Below are 24,510 nucleotides of genomic sequence, written 5' to 3' on the forward strand. Positions count from 1 at the left end.
CGGCGACAAGTGGGAAAGGGTGGTTTTGAGGCTGAAAGTGCCGAAAAAGCCTGCAGCCCCCAGGTCCGTGGGGCTACGCAAGAGGTTCCCAAAGAGCTTTAGAACAAGGCATAGTTTTCCCTGCTGGCTCTTTGGGTGTGGGACCAGTCTCCAGCTATATGGGCATTTTTGTGCCTGGCGCGGCGCCAAGTGGGAAAGGGTGATTTTGAGGCTGAAGGCAGCAGGAAAGCCTGCAGCCCCCAGGTCTGTGGGGCTACGCAAGATGTTCCCAAAGAGCTTTAGAACAAGGCCTAGTATTCCCTCCTGGCTCTTTGGGCGTGGGACCCATCAACAGACATATGGCCATTTTTGTGCCTGGCGCGGTGCCAAGTGGGAAAGGGTGGTTTTGAGGCTGAAGGCAGCAGGAAAGCCTGCAGCCCCCAGGTCCATGGGGCTACGCAAGAGGTTCCCAAAGAGCTTTAGAACAAGGCATAGTTTTCCCTGCTGGCTCTTTGGGCGTGGGACCAGTCTCCAGACATATGGCCATTTTTGTGCCTGGCGCGGCGACAAGTGGGGAAGGGTGGTTTTGAGGCTGAAGGCAGCAGGAAAGCCTGCAGCCCCCATGTGTGTGGGGCTACGCAAGCGGTTCCCAAAGAGCTTTAGAACAAGGCCTAGTTTTCCCTGCTGGCTCTTTGGGCGTGGGACCAAGCTCCAGCCATATGGCAATTTTTGTGCCTGGCGTGGCGCCAAGTGGGAAAGGGTGGTTTTGAGGCTGAAGGCAGCAGGAAAGCCTGCAGCCCCCAGGTCCGTGGGGCTACGCAAGCCGTTCCCAAAGAGCTTTAGAACAAGGCATAGTTTTCCCTGCTGGCTCTTTGGGCGTTGGACTCATCTCCAGACATATGGCCATTTTGGGGCTTGGCGCGGCCACAGGTGGGGAAGGGTGGTTGTGAGGCTGAAGGCAGCAGGAAAGCCTGCAGCCCGCAGGTGTGTGGGGCTATGCAAGCGGTTCCCAAAGAGCTTTAGAAGAAGGCCTAGTTTTCCCTGCTGGCTCTTTGGGCGTGGGACCCATCAACAGACATATGGCCATTTGCAAACAAGTGCAAACAGTGCAAACAGTACTCAAAGACAGGGAGAGCAAGCTCTCTCTTGGCACTTTGGATGTGGGACATACAGCGAGATGTTTGCTGCTTTTACATTTGGCTGTTGGGAGATTTACAGCACAAAGATATCTAGTTGATTTGAAGCAGTTCCGAGAAAGTCTAAGCATAATCCCCACTTTTCCCTCCTGGCACTTCCCATGTGGGAGATACCGCAAGACGTTTCTGTGTATTGGGTACAGCGCTCTGCAGGGTGTTAGCAGAGACTTTCCCGGGACAGTGAAACCCTATGTCAGAGACACTGAGAAGAAGCCCCAACGTTCCTTCCAGGCACTTTCAGTGTGGGTGCCTTCTCCACGTGGTTCCTGGTTTCACTGCAGCTCTGAAGAGAATGTTAGCAAAGAGGTAACCGGGACAGTGCAAACAGTACTCAAAGACAGGGAGAGCAAGCTCTCTCTTGGCACTTTGGATGTGGGACATACAGCGAGATGTTTGCTGCTTTTACATTTGGCTGTTGGGAGATTTACAGCACAAAGATATCTAGTTGATTTGAAGCAGTTCCGAGAAAGTCTAAGCATAATCCCCACTTTTCCCTCCTGGCATTTCCCATGTGGGAGATACCGCAAGACGTTTCTGTGTATTGGGTACAGCGCTCTGCAGGGTGTTAGCAGAGATTTTCCCGGGACAGTGAAACCCTATGTCAGAGACAATGAAAAGAAGCCCCAATGTTCCTTCTAGTCATTTTCAGTGTGGGTGCCTTCTCCACGTGGTTCCTGGTTTCACTGCAGCTCTGAAGAGAATGTTAGCAAAGAGGTAACCGGGACAGTGCAAACAGTACTCAAAGACAGGGAGAGCAAGCTCTCTCTTGGCACTTTGGATGTGGGACATACAGCGAGATGTTTGCTGCTTTTACATTTGGCTGTTGGGAGATTTACAGCACAAAGATATCTAGTTGATTTGAAGCAGTTCCGAGAAAGTCTAAGCATAATCCCCACTTTTCCCTCCTGGCACTTTCCATGTGGGAGATACCGCAAGACGTTTCTGTGTATTGGGTACAGCGCTCTGCAGGGTGTTAGCAGAGACTTTCCCGGGACAGTGAAACCCTATGTCAGAGACACTGAGAAGAAGCCCCAACGTTCCTTCCAGGCACTTTCAGTGTGGGTGCCTTCTCCACGTGGTTCCTGGTTTCACTGCAGCTCTGAAGAGAATGTTAGCAAAGAGGTAACCGGGACAGTGCAAACAGTACTCAAAGAGAGGGAGAGCAAGCTCTCTCTTGGCACTTTGGATGTGGGACATACAGCGAGATGTTTGCTGCTTTTACATTTGGCTGTTGGGAGATTTACAGCACAAACATATCTAGTTGATTTGAAGCAGTTCCGAGAAAGTCTAAGCATAATCCCCACTTTTCCCTCCTGGCATTTCCCATGTGGGAGATACCGCAAGACGTTTCTGTGTATTGGGTACAGCGCTCTGCAGGGTGTTAGCAGAGACTTTCCCGGGACAGTGAAACCCTATGTCAGAGACACTGAGAAGAAGCCCCAATGTTCCTTCCAGGCACTTTCAGTGTGGGTGCCTTCTCCACGTGGTTCCTGGTTTCACTGCAGCTCTGAAGAGAATGTTAGCAAAGAGGTAACCGGGACAGTGCAAACAGTACTCAAAGAGAGGGAGAGCAAGCTCTCTCTTGGCACTTTGGATGTGGGACATACAGCGAGATGTTTGCTGCTTTTACATTTGGCTGTTGGGAGATTTACAGCACAAAGATATCTAGTTGATTTGAAGCAGTTCCGAGAAAGTCTAAGCATAATCCCCACTTTTCCCTCCTGGCACTTTCCATGTGGGAGATACCGCAAGACGTTTCTGTGTATTGGGTACAGCGCTCTGCAGGGTGTTAGCAGAGACTTTCCCGGGACAGTGAAACCCTATGTCAGAGACACTGAGAAGAAGCCCCAACGTTCCTTCCAGGCACTTTCAGTGTGGGTGCCTTCTCCATGTGGTTCCTGGTTTCACTGCAGCTCTGAAGAGAATGTTAGCAAAGAGGTAACCGGGACAGTGCAAACAGTACTCAAAGACAGGGAGAGCAAGCTCTCTCTTGGCACTTTGGATGTGGGACATACAGCGAGATGTTTGCTGCTTTTACATTTGGCTGTTGGGAGATTTACAGCACAAAGATATCTAGTTGATTTGAAGCAGTTCCGAGAAAGTCTAAACATAATCCCTACTTCTCCCTCCTGGCACTTTCCATGTGGGAGATACCGCAAGACGTTTCTGTGTATTGGGTACAGCGCTCTGCAGGGTGTTAGCAGAGACTTTCCCGGGACAGTGAAACCCTATGTCAGAGACACTGAGAAGAAGCCCCAACTTTCCTTCCAGGCACTTTCAGTGTGCGTGCCTTCTCCACGTGGTTCCTGGTTTCACAGCAGCTCTGAAGAGAATGTTAGCAAAGAGGTAACCGGGACAGTGCAAACAGTACTCAAAGACAGGGAGAGCAAGCTCTCTCTTGGCACTTTGGATGTGGGACATACAGCGAGATGTTTGCTGCTTTTACATTTGGCTGTTGGGAGATTTACAGCACAAAGATATCTAGTTGATTTGAAGCAGTTCCGAGAAAGTCTAAGCATAATCCCTACTTCTCCCTCCTGGCACTTTCCATGTGGGAGATACCGCAAGACGTTTCTGTGTATTGGGTACAGCGCTCTGCAGGGTGTTAGCAGAGACTTTCCCGGGACAGTGAAACCCTATGTCAGAGACACTGAGAAGAAGCCCCAACGTTCCTTCCAGGCACTTTCAGTGTGGGTGCCTTCTCCACGTGGTTCCTGGTTTCACAGCAGCTCTGAAGAGAATGTTAGCAAAGAGGTAACCGGGACAGTGCAAACAGTACTCAAAGACAGGGAGAGCAAGCTCTCTCTTGGCACTTTGGATGTGGGACATACAGCGAGATGTTTGCTGCTTTTACATTTGGCTGTTGGGAGATTTACAGCACAAAGATATCTAGTTGATTTGAAGCAGTTCCGAGAAAGTCTAAGCATAATCCCCACTTTTCCCTCCTGGCACTTCCCATGTGGGAGATACCGCAAGACGTTTCTGTGTATTGGGTACAGCGCTCTGCAGGGTGTTAGCAGAGACTTTCCCGGGACAGTGAAACCCTATGTCAGAGACACTGAGAAGAAGCCCCAACGTTCCTTCCAGGCACTTTCAGTGTGGGTGCCTTCTCCACGTGGTTCCTGGTTTCACAGCAGCTCTGAAGAGAATGTTAGCAAAGAGGTAACCGGGACAGTGCAAACAGTACTCAAAGACAGGGAGAGCAAGCTCTCTCTTGGCACTTTGGATGTGGGACATACAGCGAGATGTTTGCTGCTTTTACATTTGGCTGTTGGGAGATTTACAGCACAAAGATATCTAGTTGATTTGAAGCAGTTCCGAGAAAGTCTAAGCATAATCCCCACTTTTCCCTCCTGGCACTTTCCATGTGGGAGATACCGCAAGACGTTTCTGTATATTGGGTACAGCGCTCTGCAGGGTGTTAGCAGAGACTTTCCCGGGACAGTGAAACCCTATGTCAGAGACACTGAGAAGAAGCCCCAATGTTCCTTCCAGGCACTTTCAGTGTGGGTGCCTTCTCCACGTGGTTCCTGGTTTCACTGCAGCTCTGAAGAGAATGTTAGCAAAGAGGTAACCGGGACAGTGCAAACAGTACTCAAAGACAGGGAGAGCAAGCTCTCTCTTGGCACTTTGGATGTGGGACATACAGCGAGATGTTTGCTGCTTTTACATTTGGCTGTTGGGAGATTTACAGCACAAAGATATCTAGTTGATTTGAAGCAGTTCCGAGAAAGTCTAAGCATAATCCCCACTTTTCCCTCCTGGCACTTCCCATGTGGGAGATACCGCAAGACGTTTCTGTGTATTGGGTACAGCGCTCTGCAGGGTGTTAGCAGAGACTTTCCCGGGACAGTGAAACCCTATGTCAGAGACACTGAGAAGAAGCCCCAACGTTCCTTCCAGGCACTTTCAGTGTGGGTGCCTTCTCCACGTGGTTCCTGGTTTCACTGCAGCTCTGAAGAGAATGTTAGCAAAGAGGTAACCGGGACAGTGCAAACAGTACTCAAAGACAGGGAGAGCAAGCTCTCTCTTGGCACTTTGGATGTGGGACATACAGCGAGATGTTTGCTGCTTTTACATTTGGCTGTTGGGAGATTTACAGCACAAAGATATCTAGTTGATTTGAAGCAGTTCCGAGAAAGTCTAAACATAATCCCTACTTCTCCCTCCTGGCACTTTCCATGTGGGAGATACCGCAAGACGTTTCTGTGTATTGGGTACAGCGCTCTGCAGGGTGTTAGCAGAGACTTTCCCGGGACAGTGAAACCCTATGTCAGAGACACTGAGAAGAAGCCCCAACGTTCCTTCCAGGCACTTTCAGTGTGGGTGCCTTCTCCACGTGGTTCCTGGTTTCACAGCAGCTCTGAAGAGAATGTTAGCAAAGAGGTAACCGGGACAGTGCAAACAGTACTCAAAGACAGGGAGAGCAAGCTCTCTCTTGGCACTTTGGATGTGGGACATACAGCGAGATGTTTGCTGCTTTTACATTTGGCTGTTGGGAGATTTACAGCACAAAGATATCTAGTTGATTTGAAGCAGTTCCGAGAAAGTCTAAGCATAATCCCCACTTTTCCCTCCTGGCACTTTCCATGTGGGAGATACCGCAAGACGTTTCTGTATATTGGGTACAGCGCTCTGCAGGGTGTTAGCAGAGACTTTCCCGGGACAGTGAAACCCTATGTCAGAGACACTGAGAAGAAGCCCCAATGTTCCTTCCAGGCACTTTCAGTGTGGGTGCCTTCTCCACGTGGTTCCTGGTTTCACTGCAGCTCTGAAGAGAATGTTAGCAAAGAGGTAACCGGGACAGTGCAAACAGTACTCAAAGAGAGGGAGAGCAAGCTCTCTCTTGGCACTTTGGATGTGGGACATACAGCGAGATGTTTGCTGCTTTTACATTTGGCTGTTGGGAGATTTACAGCACAAAGATATCTAGTTGATTTGAAGCAGTTCCGAGAAAGTCTAAGCATAATCCCCACTTTTCCCTCCTGGCACTTTCCATGTGGGAGATACCGCAAGACGTTTCTGTGTATTGGGTACAGCGCTCTGCAGGGTGTTAGCAGAGACTTTCCCGGGACAGTGAAACCCTATGTCAGAGACACTGAGAAGAAGCCCCAACGTTCCTTCCAGGCACTTTCAGTGTGGGTGCCTTCTCCACGTGGTTCCTGGTTTCACTGCAGCTCTGAAGAGAATGTTAGCAAAGAGGTAACCGGGACAGTGCAAACAGTAGTCAAAGACAGGGAGAGCAAGCTCTCTCTTGGCACTTTGGATGTGGGACATACAGCGAGATGTTTGCTGCTTTTACATTTGGCTGTTGGGAGATTTACAGCACAAAGATATCTAGTTGATTTGAAGCAGTTCCGAGAAAGTCTAAACATAATCCCTACTTCTCCCTCCTGGCACTTTCCATGTGGGAGATACCGCAAGACGTTTCTGTGTATTGGGTACAGCGCTCTGCAGGGTGTTAGCAGAGACTTTCCCGGGACAGTGAAACCCTATGTCAGAGACACTGAGAAGAAGCCCCAATGTTCCTTCTAGTCATTTTCAGTGTGGGTGCCTTCTCCACGTGGTTCCTGGTTTCACTGCAGCTCTGAAGAGAATGTTAGCAAAGAGGTAACCGGGACAGTGCAAACAGTACTCAAAGAGAGGGAGAGCAAGCTCTCTCTTGGCACTTTGGATGTGGGACATACAGCGAGATGTTTGCTGCTTTTACATTTGGCTGTTGGGAGATTTACAGCACAAAGATATCTAGTTGATTTGAAGCAGTTCCGAGAAAGTCTAAGCATAATCCCCACTTTTCCCTCCTGGCACTTCCCATGTGGGAGATACCGCAAGACGTTTCTGTGTATTGGGTACAGCGCTCTGCAGGGTGTTAGCAGAGACTTTCCCGGGACAGTGAAACCCTATGTCAGAGACACTGAGAAGAAGCCCCAACGTTCCTTCCAGGCACTTTCAGTGTGGGTGCCTTCTCCACGTGGTTCCTGGTTTCACTGCAGCTCTGAAGAGAATGTTAGCAAAGAGGTAACCGGGACAGTGCAAACAGTACTCAAAGACAGGGAGAGCAAGCTCTCTCTTGGCACTTTGGATGTGGGACATACAGCGAGATGTTTGCTGCTTTTACATTTGGCTGTTGGGAGATTTACAGCACAAAGATATCTAGTTGATTTGAAGCAGTTCCGAGAAAGTCTAAACATAATCCCTACTTCTCCCTCCTGGCACTTTCCATGTGGGAGATACCGCAAGACGTTTCTGTGTATTGGGTACAGCGCTCTGCAGGGTGTTAGCAGAGACTTTGCCGGGACAGTGAAACCCTATGTCAGAGACACTGAGAAGAAGCCCCAACTTTCCTTCCAGGCACTTTCAGTGTGCGTGCCTTCTCCACGTGGTTCCTGGTTTCACAGCAGCTCTGAAGAGAATGTTAGCAAAGAGGTAACCGGGACAGTGCAAACAGTACTCAAAGACAGGGAGAGCAAGCTCTCTCTTGGCACTTTGGATGTGGGACATACAGCGAGATGTTTGCTGCTTTTACATTTGGCTGTTGGGAGATTTACAGCACAAAGATATCTAGTTGATTTGAAGCAGTTCCGAGAAAGTCTAAGCATAATCCCCACTTTTCCCTCCTGGCACTTTCCATGTGGGAGATACCGCAAGACGTTTCTGTGTATTGGGTACAGCGCTCTGCAGGGTGTTAGCAGAGACTTTCCCGGGACAGTGAAACCCTATGTCAGAGACACTGAGAAGAAGCCCCAACGTTCATTCCAGGCACTTTCAGTGTGGGTGCCTTCTCCACGTGGTTCCTGGTTTCACAGCAGCTCTGAAGAGAATGTTAGCAAAGAGGTAACCGGGACAGTGCAAACAGTACTCAAAGACAGGGAGAGCAAGCTCTCTCTTGGCACTTTGGATGTGGGACATACAGCGAGATGTTTGCTGCTTTTACATTTGGCTGTTGGGAGATTTACAGCACAAAGATATCTAGTTGATTTGAAGCAGTTCCGAGAAAGTCTAAGCATAATCCCCACTTTTCCCTCCTGGCACTTCCCATGTGGGAGATACCGCAAGACGTTTCTGTGTATTGGGTACAGCGCTCTGCAGGGTGTTAGCAGAGACTTTCCCGGGACAGTGAAACCCTATGTCAGAGACACTGAGAAGAAGCCCCAACGTTCCTTCCAGGCACTTTCAGTGTGGGTGCCTTCTCCACGTGGTTCCTGGTTTCACAGCAGCTCTGAAGAGAATGTTAGCAAAGAGGTAACCGGGACAGTGCAAACAGTACTCAAAGACAGGGAGAGCAAGCTCTCTCTTGGCACTTTGGATGTGGGACATACAGCGAGATGTTTGCTGCTTTTACATTTGGCTGTTGGGAGATTTACAGCACAAAGATATCTAGTTGATTTGAAGCAGTTCCGAGAAAGTCTAAGCATAATCCCCACTTTTCCCTCCTGGCACTTTCCATGTGGGAGATACCGCAAGACGTTTCTGTATATTGGGTACAGCGCTCTGCAGGGTGTTAGCAGAGACTTTCCCGGGACAGTGAAACCCTATGTCAGAGACACTGAGAAGAAGCCCCAATGTTCCTTCCAGGCACTTTCAGTGTGGGTGCCTTCTCCACGTGGTTCCTGGTTTCACTGCAGCTCTGAAGAGAATGTTAGCAAAGAGGTAACCGGGACAGTGCAAACAGTACTCAAAGACAGGGAGAGCAAGCTCTCTCTTGGCACTTTGGATGTGGGACATACAGCGAGATGTTTGCTGCTTTTACATTTGGCTGTTGGGAGATTTACAGCACAAAGATATCTAGTTGATTTGAAGCAGTTCCGAGAAAGTCTAAGCATAATCCCCACTTTTCCCTCCTGGCACTTCCCATGTGGGAGATACCGCAAGACGTTTCTGTGTATTGGGTACAGCGCTCTGCAGGGTGTTAGCAGAGACTTTCCCGGGACAGTGAAACCCTATGTCAGAGACACTGAGAAGAAGCCCCAACGTTCCTTCCAGGCACTTTCAGTGTGGGTGCCTTCTCCACGTGGTTCCTGGTTTCACTGCAGCTCTGAAGAGAATGTTAGCAAAGAGGTAACCGGGACAGTGCAAACAGTACTCAAAGACAGGGAGAGCAAGCTCTCTCTTGGCACTTTGGATGTGGGACATACAGCGAGATGTTTGCTGCTTTTACATTTGGCTGTTGGGAGATTTACAGCACAAAGATATCTAGTTGATTTGAAGCAGTTCCGAGAAAGTCTAAACATAATCCCTACTTCTCCCTCCTGGCACTTTCCATGTGGGAGATACCGCAAGACGTTTCTGTGTATTGGGTACAGCGCTCTGCAGGGTGTTAGCAGAGACTTTCCCGGGACAGTGAAACCCTATGTCAGAGACACTGAGAAGAAGCCCCAACGTTCCTTCCAGGCACTTTCAGTGTGGGTGCCTTCTCCACGTGGTTCCTGGTTTCACAGCAGCTCTGAAGAGAATGTTAGCAAAGAGGTAACCGGGACAGTGCAAACAGTACTCAAAGACAGGGAGAGCAAGCTCTCTCTTGGCACTTTGGATGTGGGACATACAGCGAGATGTTTGCTGCTTTTACATTTGGCTGTTGGGAGATTTACAGCACAAAGATATCTAGTTGATTTGAAGCAGTTCCGAGAAAGTCTAAGCATAATCCCCACTTTTCCCTCCTGGCACTTTCCATGTGGGAGATACCGCAAGACGTTTCTGTATATTGGGTACAGCGCTCTGCAGGGTGTTAGCAGAGACTTTCCCGGGACAGTGAAACCCTATGTCAGAGACACTGAGAAGAAGCCCCAATGTTCCTTCCAGGCACTTTCAGTGTGGGTGCCTTCTCCACGTGGTTCCTGGTTTCACTGCAGCTCTGAAGAGAATGTTAGCAAAGAGGTAACCGGGACAGTGCAAACAGTACTCAAAGAGAGGGAGAGCAAGCTCTCTCTTGGCACTTTGGATGTGGGACATACAGCGAGATGTTTGCTGCTTTTACATTTGGCTGTTGGGAGATTTACAGCACAAAGATATCTAGTTGATTTGAAGCAGTTCCGAGAAAGTCTAAGCATAATCCCCACTTTTCCCTCCTGGCACTTTCCATGTGGGAGATACCGCAAGACGTTTCTGTGTATTGGGTACAGCGCTCTGCAGGGTGTTAGCAGAGACTTTCCCGGGACAGTGAAACCCTATGTCAGAGACACTGAGAAGAAGCCCCAACGTTCCTTCCAGGCACTTTCAGTGTGGGTGCCTTCTCCACGTGGTTCCTGGTTTCACTGCAGCTCTGAAGAGAATGTTAGCAAAGAGGTAACCGGGACAGTGCAAACAGTAGTCAAAGACAGGGAGAGCAAGCTCTCTCTTGGCACTTTGGATGTGGGACATACAGCGAGATGTTTGCTGCTTTTACATTTGGCTGTTGGGAGATTTACAGCACAAAGATATCTAGTTGATTTGAAGCAGTTCCGAGAAAGTCTAAACATAATCCCTACTTCTCCCTCCTGGCACTTTCCATGTGGGAGATACCGCAAGACGTTTCTGTGTATTGGGTACAGCGCTCTGCAGGGTGTTAGCAGAGACTTTCCCGGGACAGTGAAACCCTATGTCAGAGACACTGAGAAGAAGCCCCAACGTTCCTTCCAGGCACTTTCAGTGTGGGTGCCTTCTCCACGTGGTTCCTGGTTTCACAGCAGCTCTGAAGAGAATGTTAGCAAAGAGGTAACCGGGACAGTGCAAACAGTACTCAAAGACAGGGAGAGCAAGCTCTCTCTTGGCACTTTGGATGTGGGACATACAGCGAGATGTTTGCTGCTTTTACATTTGGCTGTTGGGAGATTTACAGCACAAAGATATCTAGTTGATTTGAAGCAGTTCCGAGAAAGTCTAAACATAATCCCTACTTCTCCCTCCTGGCACTTTCCATGTGGGAGATACCGCAAGACGTTTCTGTGTATTGGGTACAGCGCTCTGCAGGGTGTTAGCAGAGACTTTCCCGGGACAGTGAAACCCTATGTCAGAGACACTGAGAAGAAGCCCCAACGTTCCTTCCAGGCACTTTCAGTGTGGGTGCCTTCTCCACGTGGTTCCTGGTTTCACAGCAGCTCTGAAGAGAATGTTAGCAAAGAGGTAACCGGGACAGTGCAAACAGTACTCAAAGACAGGGAGAGCAAGCTCTCTCTTGGCACTTTGGATGTGGGACATACAGCGAGATGTTTGCTGCTTTTACATTTGGCTGTTGGGAGATTTACAGCACAAAGATATCTAGTTGATTTGAAGCAGTTCCGAGAAAGTCTAAGCATAATCCCCACTTTTCCCTCCTGGCACTTTCCATGTGGGAGATACCGCAAGACGTTTCTGTATATTGGGTACAGCGCTCTGCAGGGTGTTAGCAGAGACTTTCCCGGGACAGTGAAACCCTATGTCAGAGACACTGAGAAGAAGCCCCAATGTTCCTTCCAGGCACTTTCAGTGTGGGTGCCTTCTCCACGTGGTTCCTGGTTTCACTGCAGCTCTGAAGAGAATGTTAGCAAAGAGGTAACCGGGACAGTGCAAACAGTACTCAAAGAGAGGGAGAGCAAGCTCTCTCTTGGCACTTTGGATGTGGGACATACAGCGAGATGTTTGCTGCTTTTACATTTGGCTGTTGGGAGATTTACAGCACAAAGATATCTAGTTGATTTGAAGCAGTTCCGAGAAAGTCTAAGCATAATCCCCACTTTTCCCTCCTGGCACTTTCCATGTGGGAGATACCGCAAGACGTTTCTGTGTATTGGGTACAGCGCTCTGCAGGGTGTTAGCAGAGACTTTCCCGGGACAGTGAAACCCTATGTCAGAGACACTGAGAAGAAGCCCCAACGTTCCTTCCAGGCACTTTCAGTGTGGGTGCCTTCTCCACGTGGTTCCTGGTTTCACTGCAGCTCTGAAGAGAATGTTAGCAAAGAGGTAACCGGGACAGTGCAAACAGTAGTCAAAGACAGGGAGAGCAAGCTCTCTCTTGGCACTTTGGATGTGGGACATACAGCGAGATGTTTGCTGCTTTTACATTTGGCTGTTGGGAGATTTACAGCACAAAGATATCTAGTTGATTTGAAGCAGTTCCGAGAAAGTCTAAACATAATCCCTACTTCTCCCTCCTGGCACTTTCCATGTGGGAGATACCGCAAGACGTTTCTGTGTATTGGGTACAGCGCTCTGCAGGGTGTTAGCAGAGACTTTCCCGGGACAGTGAAACCCTATGTCAGAGACACTGAGAAGAAGCCCCAACGTTCCTTCCAGGCACTTTCAGTGTGGGTGCCTTCTCCACGTGGTTCCTGGTTTCACTGCAGCTCTGAAGAGAATGTTAGCAAAGAGGTAACCGGGACAGTGCAAACAGTAGTCAAAGACAGGGAGAGCAAGCTCTCTCTTGGCACTTTGGATGTGGGACATACAGCGAGATGTTTGCTGCTTTTACATTTGGCTGTTGGGAGATTTACAGCACAAAGATATCTAGTTGATTTGAAGCAGTTCCGAGAAAGTCTAAACATAATCCCTACTTCTCCCTCCTGGCACTTTCCATGTGGGAGATACCGCAAGACGTTTCTGTGTATTGGGTACAGCGCTCTGCAGGGTGTTAGCAGAGACTTTCCCGGGACAGTGAAACCCTATGTCAGAGACACTGAGAAGAAGCCCCAACGTTCCTTCCAGGCACTTTCAGTGTGGGTGCCTTCTCCACGTGGTTCCTGGTTTCACAGCAGCTCTGAAGAGAATGTTAGCAAAGAGGTAACCGGGACAGTGCAAACAGTACTCAAAGACAGGGAGAGCAAGCTCTCTCTTGGCACTTTGGATGTGGGACATACAGCGAGATGTTTGCTGCTTTTACATTTGGCTGTTGGGAGATTTACAGCACAAAGATATCTAGTTGATTTGAAGCAGTTCCGAGAAAGTCTAAACATAATCCCTACTTCTCCCTCCTGGCACTTTCCATGTGGGAGATACCGCAAGACGTTTCTGTGTATTGGGTACAGCGCTCTGCAGGGTGTTAGCAGAGACTTTCCCGGGACAGTGAAACCCTATGTCAGAGACACTGAGAAGAAGCCCCAACGTTCCTTCCAGGCACTTTCAGTGTGGGTGCCTTCTCCACGTGGTTCCTGGTTTCACAGCAGCTCTGAAGAGAATGTTAGCAAAGAGGTAACCGGGACAGTGCAAACAGTACTCAAAGACAGGGAGAGCAAGCTCTCTCTTGGCACTTTGGATGTGGGACATACAGCGAGATGTTTGCTGCTTTTACATTTGGCTGTTGGGAGATTTACAGCACAAAGATATCTAGTTGATTTGAAGCAGTTCCGAGAAAGTCTAAGCATAATCCCCACTTTTCCCTCCTGGCACTTTCCATGTGGGAGATACCGCAAGACGTTTCTGTATATTGGGTACAGCGCTCTGCAGGGTGTTAGCAGAGACTTTCCCGGGACAGTGAAACCCTATGTCAGAGACACTGAGAAGAAGCCCCAATGTTCCTTCCAGGCACTTTCAGTGTGGGTGCCTTCTCCACGTGGTTCCTGGTTTCACTGCAGCTCTGAAGAGAATGTTAGCAAAGAGGTAACCGGGACAGTGCAAACAGTACTCAAAGAGAGGGAGAGCAAGCTCTCTCTTGGCACTTTGGATGTGGGACATACAGCGAGATGTTTGCTGCTTTTACATTTGGCTGTTGGGAGATTTACAGCACAAAGATATCTAGTTGATTTGAAGCAGTTCCGAGAAAGTCTAAGCATAATCCCCACTTTTCCCTCCTGGCACTTTCCATGTGGGAGATACCGCAAGACGTTTCTGTGTATTGGGTACAGCGCTCTGCAGGGTGTTAGCAGAGACTTTCCCGGGACAGTGAAACCCTATGTCAGAGACACTGAGAAGAAGCCCCAACGTTCCTTCCAGGCACTTTCAGTGTGGGTGCCTTCTCCACGTGGTTCCTGGTTTCACTGCAGCTCTGAAGAGAATGTTAGCAAAGAGGTAACCGGGACAGTGCAAACAGTAGTCAAAGACAGGGAGAGCAAGCTCTCTCTTGGCACTTTGGATGTGGGACATACAGCGAGATGTTTGCTGCTTTTACATTTGGCTGTTGGGAGATTTACAGCACAAAGATATCTAGTTGATTTGAAGCAGTTCCGAGAAAGTCTAAACATAATCCCTACTTCTCCCTCCTGGCACTTTCCATGTGGGAGATACCGCAAGACGTTTCTGTGTATTGGGTACAGCGCTCTGCAGGGTGTTAGCAGAGACTTTCCCGGGACAGTGAAACCCTATGTCAGAGACACTGAGAAGAAGCCCCAACGTTCCTTCCAGGCACTTTCAGTGTGGGTGCCTTCTCCACGTGGTTCCTGGTTTCACTGCAGCTCTGAAGAGAATGTTAGCAAAGAGGTAACCGGGACAGTGCAAACAGTACTCAAAGACAGGGAGAGCAAGCTCTCTCTTGGCACTTTGGATGTGGGACATACAGCGAGATGTTTGCTGCTTTTACATTTGGCTGTTGGGAGATTTACAGCACAAAGATATCTAGTTGATTTGAAGCAGTTCCGAGAAAGTCTAAACATAATCCCTACTTCTCCCTCCTGGCACTTTCCATGTGGGAGATACCGCAAGACGTTTCTGTGTATTGGGTACAGCGCTCTGCAGGGTGTTAGCAGAGACTTTCCCGGGACAGTGAAACCCTAAGTCAGAGACACTGAGAAGAAGCCCCAACGTTCCTTCCAGGCACTTTCAGTGTGGGTGCCTTCTCCACGTGGTTCCTGGTTTCACAGCAGCTCTGAAGAGAATGTTAGCAAAGAGGTAACCGGGACAGTGCAAACAGTACTCAAAGACAGGGAGAGCAAGCTCTCTCTTGGCACTTTGGATGTGGGACATACAGCGAGATGTTTGCTGCTTTTACATTTGGCTGTTGGGAGATTTACAGCACAAAGATATCTAGTTGATTTGAAGCAGTTCCGAGAAAGTCTAAGCATAATCCCCACTTTTCCCTCCTGGCACTTTCCATGTGGGAGATACCGCAAGACGTTTCTGTATATTGGGTACAGCGCTCTGCAGGGTGTTAGCAGAGACTTTCCCGGGACAGTGAAACCCTATGTCAGAGACACTGAGAAGAAGCCCCAATGTTCCTTCCAGGCACTTTCAGTGTGGGTGCCTTCTCCACGTGGTTCCTGGTTTCACTGCAGCTCTGAAGAGAATGTTAGCAAAGAGGTAACCGGGACAGTGCAAACAGTACTCAAAGAGAGGGAGAGCAAGCTCTCTCTTGGCACTTTGGATGTGGGACATACAGCGAGATGTTTGCTGCTTTTACATTTGGCTGTTGGGAGATTTACAGCACAAAGATATCTAGTTGATTTGAAGCAGTTCCGAGAAAGTCTAAGCATAATCCCCACTTTTCCCTCCTGGCACTTTCCATGTGGGAGATACCGCAAGACGTTTCTGTGTATTGGGTACAGCGCTCTGCAGGGTGTTAGCAGAGACTTTCCCGGGACAGTGAAACCCTATGTCAGAGACACTGAGAAGAAGCCCCAACGTTCCTTCCAGGCACTTTCAGTGTGGGTGCCTTCTCCACGTGGTTCCTGGTTTCACTGCAGCTCTGAAGAGAATGTTAGCAAAGAGGTAACCGGGACAGTGCAAACAGTAGTCAAAGACAGGGAGAGCAAGCTCTCTCTTGGCACTTTGGATGTGGGACATACAGCGAGATGTTTGCTGCTTTTACATTTGGCTGTTGGGAGATTTACAGCACAAAGATATCTAGTTGATTTGAAGCAGTTCCGAGAAAGTCTAAACATAATCCCTACTTCTCCCTCCTGGCACTTTCCATGTGGGAGATACCGCAAGACGTTTCTGTCTATTGGGTACAGCGCTCTGCAGGGTGTTAGCAGAGACTTTCCCGGGACAGTGAAACCCTATGTCAGAGACACTGAGAAGAAGCCCCAATGTTCCTTCTAGTCATTTTCAGTGTGGGTGCCTTCTCCACGTGGTTCCTGGTTTCACTGCAGCTCTGAAGAGAATGTTAGCAAAGAGGTAACCGGGACAGTGCAAACAGTACTCAAAGACAGGGAGAGCAAGCTCTCTCTTGGCACTTTGGATGTGGGACATACAGCGAGATGTTTGCTGCTTTTACATTTGGCTGTTGGGAGATTTACAGCACAAAGATATCTAGTTGATTTGAAGCAGTTCCGAGAAAGTCTAAGCATAATCCCCACTTTTCCCTCCTGGCACTTCCCATGTGGGAGATACCGCAAGACGTTTCTGTGTATTGGGTACAGCGCTCTGCAGGGTGTTAGCAGAGACTTTCCCGGGACAGTGAAACCCTATGTCAGAGACACTGAGAAGAAGCCCCAACGTTCCTTCCAGGCACTTTCAGTGTGGGTGCCTTCTCCACGTGGTTCCTGGTTTCACAGCAGCTCTGAAGAGAATGTTAGCAAAGAGGTAACCGGGACAGTGCAAACAGTACTCAAAGACAGGGAGAGCAAGCTCTCTCTTGGCACTTTGGATGTGGGACATACAGCGAGATGTTTGCTGCTTTTACATTTGGCTGTTGGGAGATTTACAGCACAAAGATATCTAGTTGATTTGAAGCAGTTCCGAGAAAGTCTAAACATAATCCCTACTTCTCCCTCCTGGCACTTTCCATGTGGGAGATACCGCAAGACGTTTCTGTGTATTGGGTACAGCGCTCTGCAGGGTGTTAGCAGAGACTTTCCCGGGACAGTGAAACCCTATGTCAGAGACACTGAGAAGAAGCCCCAACGTTCCTTCCAGGCACTTTCAGTGTGCGCGCCTTCTCCACGTGGTTCCTGGTTTCACAGCAGCTCTGAAGAGAATGTTAGCAAAGAGGTAACCGGGACAGTGCAAACAGTACTCAAAGACAGGGAGAGCAAGCTCTCTCTTGGCACTTTGGATGTGGGACATACAGCGAGATGTTTGCTGCTTTTACATTTGGCTGTTGGGAGATTTACAGCACAAAGATATCTAGTTGATTTGAAGCAGTTCCGAGAAAGTCTAAGCATAATCCCCACTTTTCCCTCCTGGCACTTTCCATGTGGGAGATACCGCAAGACGTTTCTGTGTATTGGGTACAGCGCTCTGCAGGGTGTTAGCAGAGACTTTCCCGGGACAGTGAAACCCTATGTCAGAGACACTGAGAAGAAGCCCCAACGTTCCTTCCAGGCACTTTCAGTGTGGGTGCCTTCTCCACGTGGTTCCTGGTTTCACTGCAGCTCTGAAGAGAATGTTAGCAAAGAGGTAACCGGGACAGTGCAAACAGTACTCAAAGAGAGGGAGAGCAAGCTCTCTCTTGGCACTTTGGATGTGGGACATACAGCGAGATGTTTGCTGCTTTTACATTTGGCTGTTGGGAGATTTACAGCACAAAGATATCTAGTTGATTTGAAGCAGTTCCGAGAAAGTCTAAGCATAATCCCCACTTTTCCCTCCTGGCACTTTCCATGTGGGAGATACCGCAAGACGTTTCTGTATATTGGGTACAGCGCTCTGCAGGGTGTTAGCAGAGACTTTCCCGGGACAGTGAAACCCTATGTCAGAGACACTGAGAAGAAGCCCCAACGTTCCTTCCAGGCACTTTCAGTGTGGGTGCCTTCTCCACGTGGTTCCTGGTTTCACTGCAGCTCTGAAGAGAATGTTAGCAAAGAGGTAACCGGGACAGTGCAAACAGTACTCAAAGACAGGGAGAGCAAGCTCTCTCTTCGCACTTTGGATGTGGGACATACAGCGAGATGTTTGCTGCTTTTACATTTGGCTGTTGGGAGATTTACAGCACAAAGATATCTAGTTGATTTGAAGCAGTTCCGAGAAAGTCTAAACATAATCCCTACTTCTCCCTCCTGGCACTTTCCATGTGGGAGATACCGCAAGACGTTTCTGTGTATTGGGTACAGCGCTCTGCAGGGTATTAGCAGAGACTTTCCCGGGACAGTGAAACCCTATGTCAGAGACACTGAGAAGAAGCCCCAATGTTCCTTCTAGTCATTTTCAGTGTGGGTGCCTTCTCCACGTGGTTCCTGGTTTCACAGCAGCTCTGAAGAGAATGTTAGCAAAGAGGTAACCGGGACAGTGCAAACAGTACTCAAAGACAGGGAGAGCAAGCTCTCTCTTGGCACTTTGGATGTGGGACATACAGCGAGATGTTTGCTGCTTTTACATTTGGCTGTTGGGAGATTTACAGCACAAAGATATCTAGTTGATTTGAAGCAGTTCCGAGAAAGTCTAAGCATAATCCCTACTTCTCCCTCCTGACACTTTCCATGTGGGAGATACCGCAAGACGTTTCTGTGTATTGGGTACAGCGCTCTGCAGGGTGTTAGCAGATACTTTCCCGGGACAGTGAAACCCTATGTCAGAGACACGGAGAAGAAGCCCCAACGTTCCTTCCAGGCACTTTCAGTGTGGGTGCCTTCTCCACGTGGTTCCTGGTTTCACTGCAGCTCTGAAGAGAATGTTAGCAAAGAGGTAACCGGGACAGTGCAAACAGTACTCAAAGACAGGGAGAGCAAGCTCTCTCTTGGCACTTTGGATGTGGGACATACAGCGAGATGTTTGCTGCTTTTACATTTGGCTGTTGGGAGATTTACAGCACAAAGATATCTAGTTGATTTGAAGCAGTTCCGAGAAAGTCTAAGCATAATCCCCACTTTTCCCTCCTGGCACTTCCCATGTGGGAGATACCGCAAGACGTTTCTGTGTATTGGGTACAGCGCTCTGCAGGGTGTTAGCAGAGACTTTCCCGGGACAGTGAAACCCTATGTCAGAGACACTGAGAAGAAGCCCCAACGTTCCTTCCAGGCACTTTCAGTGTGGGTGCCTTCTCCACGTGGTTCCTGGTTTCACAGCAGCTCTGAAGAGAATGTTAGCAAAGAGGTAACCGGGACAGTGCAAACAGTAGTCAAAGACAGGGAGAGCAAGCTCTCTCTTGGCACTTTGGATGTGGGACATACAGCGAGATGTTTGCTGCTTTTACATTTGGCTGTTGGGAGATTTACAGCACAAAGATATCTAGTTGATTTGAAGCAGTTCCGAGAAAGTCTAAGCATAATCCCCACTTTTCCCTCCTGGCACTTTCCATGTGGGAGATACCGCAAGACGTTTCTGTGTATTGGGTACAGCGCTCTGCAGGGTGTTAGCAGAGACTTTCCCGGGACAGTGAAACCCTATGTCAGAGACAATGCAAAGAAGCCCCAATGTTCCTTCTAGTCATTTTCAGTGTGGGTGCCTTCTCCACGTGGTTCCTGGTTTCACAGCAGCTCTGAAGAGAATGTTAGCAAAGAGGTAACCGGGACAGTGCAAACAGTACTCAAAGAGAGGGAGAGCAAGCTCTCTCTTGGCACTTTGGATGTGGGACATACAGCGAGATGTTTGCTGCTTTTACATTTGGCTGTTGGGAGATTTACAGCACAAAGATATCTAGTTGATTTGAAGCAGTTCCGAGAAAGTCTAAGCATAATCCCCACTTTTCCCTCCTGGCACTTTCCATGTGGGAGATACCGCAAGACGTTTCTGTATATTGGGTACAGCGCTCTGCAGGGTGTTAGCAGAGACTTTCCCGGGACAGTGAAACCCTATGTCAGAGACACTGAGAAGAAGCCCCAATGTTCCTTCCAGGCACTTTCAGTGTGGGTGCCTTCTCCACGTGGTTCCTGGTTTCACTGCAGCTCTGAAGAGAATGTTAGCAAAGAGGTAACCGGGACAGTGCAAACAGTACTCAAAGAGAGGGAGAGCAAGCTCTCTCTTGGCACTTTGGATGTGGGACATACAGCGAGATTTTGCTGCTTTTACATTTGGCTGTTGGGAGATTTACAGCACAAAGATATCTAGTTGATTTGAAGCAGTTCCGAGAAAGTCTAAGCATAATCCCCACTTTTCCCTCCTGGCACTTTCCATGTGGGAGATACCGCAAGACGTTTCTGTGTATTGGGTACAGCGCTCTGCAGGATGTTAGCAGAGACTTTCCCGGGACAGTGAAACCCTATGTCAGAGACACTGAGAAGAAGCCCCAACGTTCCTTCCAGGCACTTTCAGTGTGGGTGCCTTCTCCACGTGGTTCCTGGTTTCACTGCAGCTCTGAAGAGAATGTTAGCAAAGAGGTAACCGGGACAGTGCAAACAGTACTCAAAGACAGGGAGAGCAAGCTCTCTCTTGGCACTTTGGATGTGGGACATACAGCGAGATGTTTGCTGCTTTTACATTTGGCTGTTGGGAGATTTACAGCACAAAGATATCTAGTTGATTTGAAGCAGTTCCGAGAAAGTCTAAACATAATCCCTACTTCTCCCTCCTGGCACTTTCCATGTGGGAGATACCGCAAGACGTTTCTGTGTATTGGGTACAGCGCTCTGCAGGGTGTTAGCAGAGACTTTCCCGGGACAGTGAAACCCTATGTCAGAGACACTGAGAAGAAGCCCCAATGTTCCTTCCAGGCACTTTCAGTGTGGGTGGCTTCTCCACGTGGTTCCTGGTTTCACAGCAGCTCTGAAGAGAATGTTAGCAAAGAGGTAACCGGGACAGTGCAAACAGTACTCAAAGACAGGGAGAGCAAGCTCTCTCTTGGCACTTTGGATGTGGGACATACAGCGAGATGTTTGCTGCTTTTACATTTCGCTGTTGGGAGATTTACAGCACAAAGATATCTAGTTGATTTGAAGCAGTTCCGAGAAAGTCTAAGCATAATCCCTACTTCTCCCTCCTGACACTTTCCATGTGGGAGATACCGCAAGACGTTTCTGTGTATTGGGTACAGCGCTCTGCAGGGTGTTAGCAGATACTTTCCCGGGACAGTGAAACCCTATGTCAGAGACACTGAGAAGAAGCCCCAACGTTCCTTCCAGGCACTTTCAGTGTGGGTGCCTTCTCCATGTGGTTCCTGGTTTCACTGCAGCTCTGAAGAGAATGTTAGCAAAGAGGTAACCGGGACAGTGCAAACAGTACTCAAAGACAGGGAGAGCAAGCTCTCTCTTGGCACTTTGGATGTGGGACATACAGCGAGATGTTTGCTGCTTTTACATTTGGCTGTTGGGAGATTTACAGCACAAAGATATCTAGTTGATTTGAAGCAGTTCCGAGAAAGTCTAAGCATAATCCCCACTTTTCCCTCCTGGCACTTCCCATGTGGGAGATACCGCAAGACGTTTCTGTGTATTGGGTACAGCGCTCTGCAGGGTGTTAGCAGAGACTTTCCCGGGACAGTGAAACCCTATGTCAGAGACACTGAGAAGAAGCCCCAACGTTCCTTCCAGGCACTTTCAGTGTGGGTGCCTTCTCCACGTGGTTCCTGGTTTCACAGCAGCTCTGAAGAGAATGTTAGCAAAGAGGTAACCGGGACAGTGCAAACAGTACTCAAAGACAGGGAGAGCAAGCTCTCTCTTGGCACTTTGGATGTGGGACATACAGCGAGATGTTTGCTGCTTTTACATTTGGCTGTTGGGAGATTTACAGCACAAAGATATCTAGTTGATTTGAAGCAGTTCCGAGAAAGTCTAAGCATAATCCCCACTTTTCCCTCCTGGCACTTCCCATGTGGGAGATACCGCAAGACGTTTCTGTGTATTGGGTACAGCGCTCTGCAGGGTGTTAGCAGAGACTTTCCCGGGACAGTGAAACCCTATGTCAGAGACACTGAGAAGAAGCCCCAACGTTCCTTCCAGGCACTTTCAGTGTGGGTGCCTTCTCCACGTGGTTCCTGGTTTCACAGCAGCTCTGAAGAGAATGTTAGCAAAGAGGTAACCGGGACAGTGCAAACAGTACTCAAAGACAGGGAGAGCAAGCTCTCTCTTGGCACTTTGGATGTGGGACATACAGCGAGATGTTTGCTGCTTTTACATTTGGCTGTTGGGAGATTTACAGCACAAAGATATCTAGTTGATTTGAAGCAGTTCCGAGAAAGTCTAAGCATAATCCCCACTTTTCCCTCCTGGCACTTCCCATGTGGGAGATACCGCAAGACGTTTCTGTGTATTGGGTACAGCGCTCTGCAGGGTGTTAGCAGAGACTTTCCCGGGACAGTGAAACCCTATGTCAGAGACAATGAAAAGAAGCCCCAATGTTCCTTCTAGTCATTTTCAGTGTGGGTGCCTTCTCCACGTGGTTCCTGGTTTCACAGCAGCTCTGAAGAGAATGTTAGCAAAGAGGTAACCGGGACAGTGCAAACAGTACTCAAAGACAGGGAGAGCAAGCTCTCTCTTGGCACTTTGGATGTGGGACATACAGCGAGATGTTTGCTGCTTTTACATTTGGCTGTTGGGAGATTTACAGCACAAAGATATCTAGTTGATTTGAAGCAGTTCCGAGAAAGTCTAAGCATAATCCCCACTTTTCCCTCCTGGCACTTTCCATGTGGGAGATACCGCAAGACGTTTCTGTATATTGGGTACAGCGCTCTGCAGGGTGTTAGCAGAGACTTTCCCGGGACAGTGAAACCCTATGTCAGAGACACTGAGAAGAAGCCCCAATGTTCCTTCCAGGCACTTTCAGTGTGGGTGCCTTCTCCACGTGGTTCCTGGTTTCACTGCAGCTCTGAAGAGAATGTTAGCAAAGAGGTAACCGGGACAGTGCAAACAGTACTCAAAGACAGGGAGAGCAAGCTCTCTCTTGGCACTTTGGATGTGGGACATACAGCGAGATGTTTGCTGCTTTTACATTTGGCTGTTGGGAGATTTACAGCACAAAGATATCTAGTTGATTTGAAGCAGTTCCGAGAAAGTCTAAGCATAATCCCCACTTTTCCCTCCTGGCACTTTCCATGTGGAAGATACCGCAAGACGTTTCTGTGTATTGGGTACAGCGCTCTGCAGGGTGTTAGCAGAGACTTTCCCGGGACAGTGAAACCCTATGTCAGAGACACTGAGAAGAAGCCCCAACGTTCCTTCCAGGCACTTTCAGTGTGGGTGCCTTCTCCACGTGGTTCCTGGTTTCACTGCAGCTCTGAAGAGAATGTTAGCAAAGAGGTAACCGGGACAGTGCAAACAGTACTCAAAGACAGGGAGAGCAAGCTCTCTCTTGGCACTTTGGATGTGGGACATACAGCGAGATGTTTGCTGCTTTTACATTTGGCTGTTGGGAGATTTACAGCACAAAGATATCTAGTTGATTTGAAGCAGTTCCGAGAAAGTCTAAACATAATCCCTACTTCTCCCTCCTGGCACTTTCCATGTGGGAGATACCGCAAGACGTTTCTGTGTATTGGGTACAGCGCTCTGCAGGGTGTTAGCAGAGACTTTCCCGGGACAGTGAAACCCTATGTCAGAGACACTGAGAAGAAGCCCCAATGTTCCTTCTAGTCATTTTCAGTGTGGGTGCCTTCTCCACGTGGTTCCTGGTTTCACAGCAGCTCTGAAGAGAATGTTAGCAAAGAGGTAACCGGGACAGTGCAAACAGTACTCAAAGACAGGGAGAGCAAGCTCTCTCTTGGCACTTTGGATGTGGGACATACAGCGAGATGTTTGCTGCTTTTACATTTGGCTGTTGGGAGATTTACAGCACAAAGATATCTAGTTGATTTGAAGCAGTTCCGAGAAAGTCTAAGCATAATCCCTACTTCTCCCTCCTGACACTTTCCATGTGGGAGATACCGCAAGACGTTTCTGTGTATTGGGTACAGCGCTCTGCAGGGTGTTAGCAGAGACTTTCCCGGGACAGTGAAACCCTATGTCAGAGACACTGAGAAGAAGCCCCAACGTTCCTTCCAGGCACTTTCAGTGTGGGTGCCTTCTCCACGTGGTTCCTGGTTTCACAGCAGCTCTGAAGAGAATGTTAGCAAAGAGGTAACCGGGACAGTGCAAACAGTACTCAAAGACAGGGAGAGCAAGCTCTCTCTTGGCACTTTGGATGTGGGACATACAGCGAGATGTTTGCTGCTTTTACATTTGGCTGTTGGGAGATTTACAGCACAAAGATATCTAGTTGATTTGAAGCAGTTCCGAGAAAGTCTAAGCATAATCCCTACTTCTCCCTCCTGACACTTTCCATGTGGGAGATACCGCAAGACGTTTCTGTGTATTGGGTACAGCGCTCTGCAGGGTGTTAGCAGATACTTTCCCGGGACAGTGAAACCCTATGTCAGAGACACTGAGAAGAAGCCCCAACGTTCCTTCCAGGCACTTTCAGTGTGGGTGCCTTCTCCACGTGGTTCCTGGTTTCACTGCAGCTCTGAAGAGAATGTTAGCAAAGAGGTAACCGGGACAGTGCAAACAGTACTCAAAGACAGGGAGAGCAAGCTCTCTCTTGGCACTTTGGATGTGGGACATACAGCGAGATGTTTGCTGCTTTTACATTTGGCTGTTGGGAGATTTACAGCACAAAGATATCTAGTTGATTTGAAGCAGTTCCGAGAAAGTCTAAGCATAATCCCCAC

This window comes from Chroicocephalus ridibundus, chromosome 6 (genome assembly GCF_963924245.1).
Source record: "Chroicocephalus ridibundus chromosome 6, bChrRid1.1, whole genome shotgun sequence".
Taxonomy (NCBI): Eukaryota; Metazoa; Chordata; class Aves; order Charadriiformes; family Laridae; genus Chroicocephalus; species Chroicocephalus ridibundus.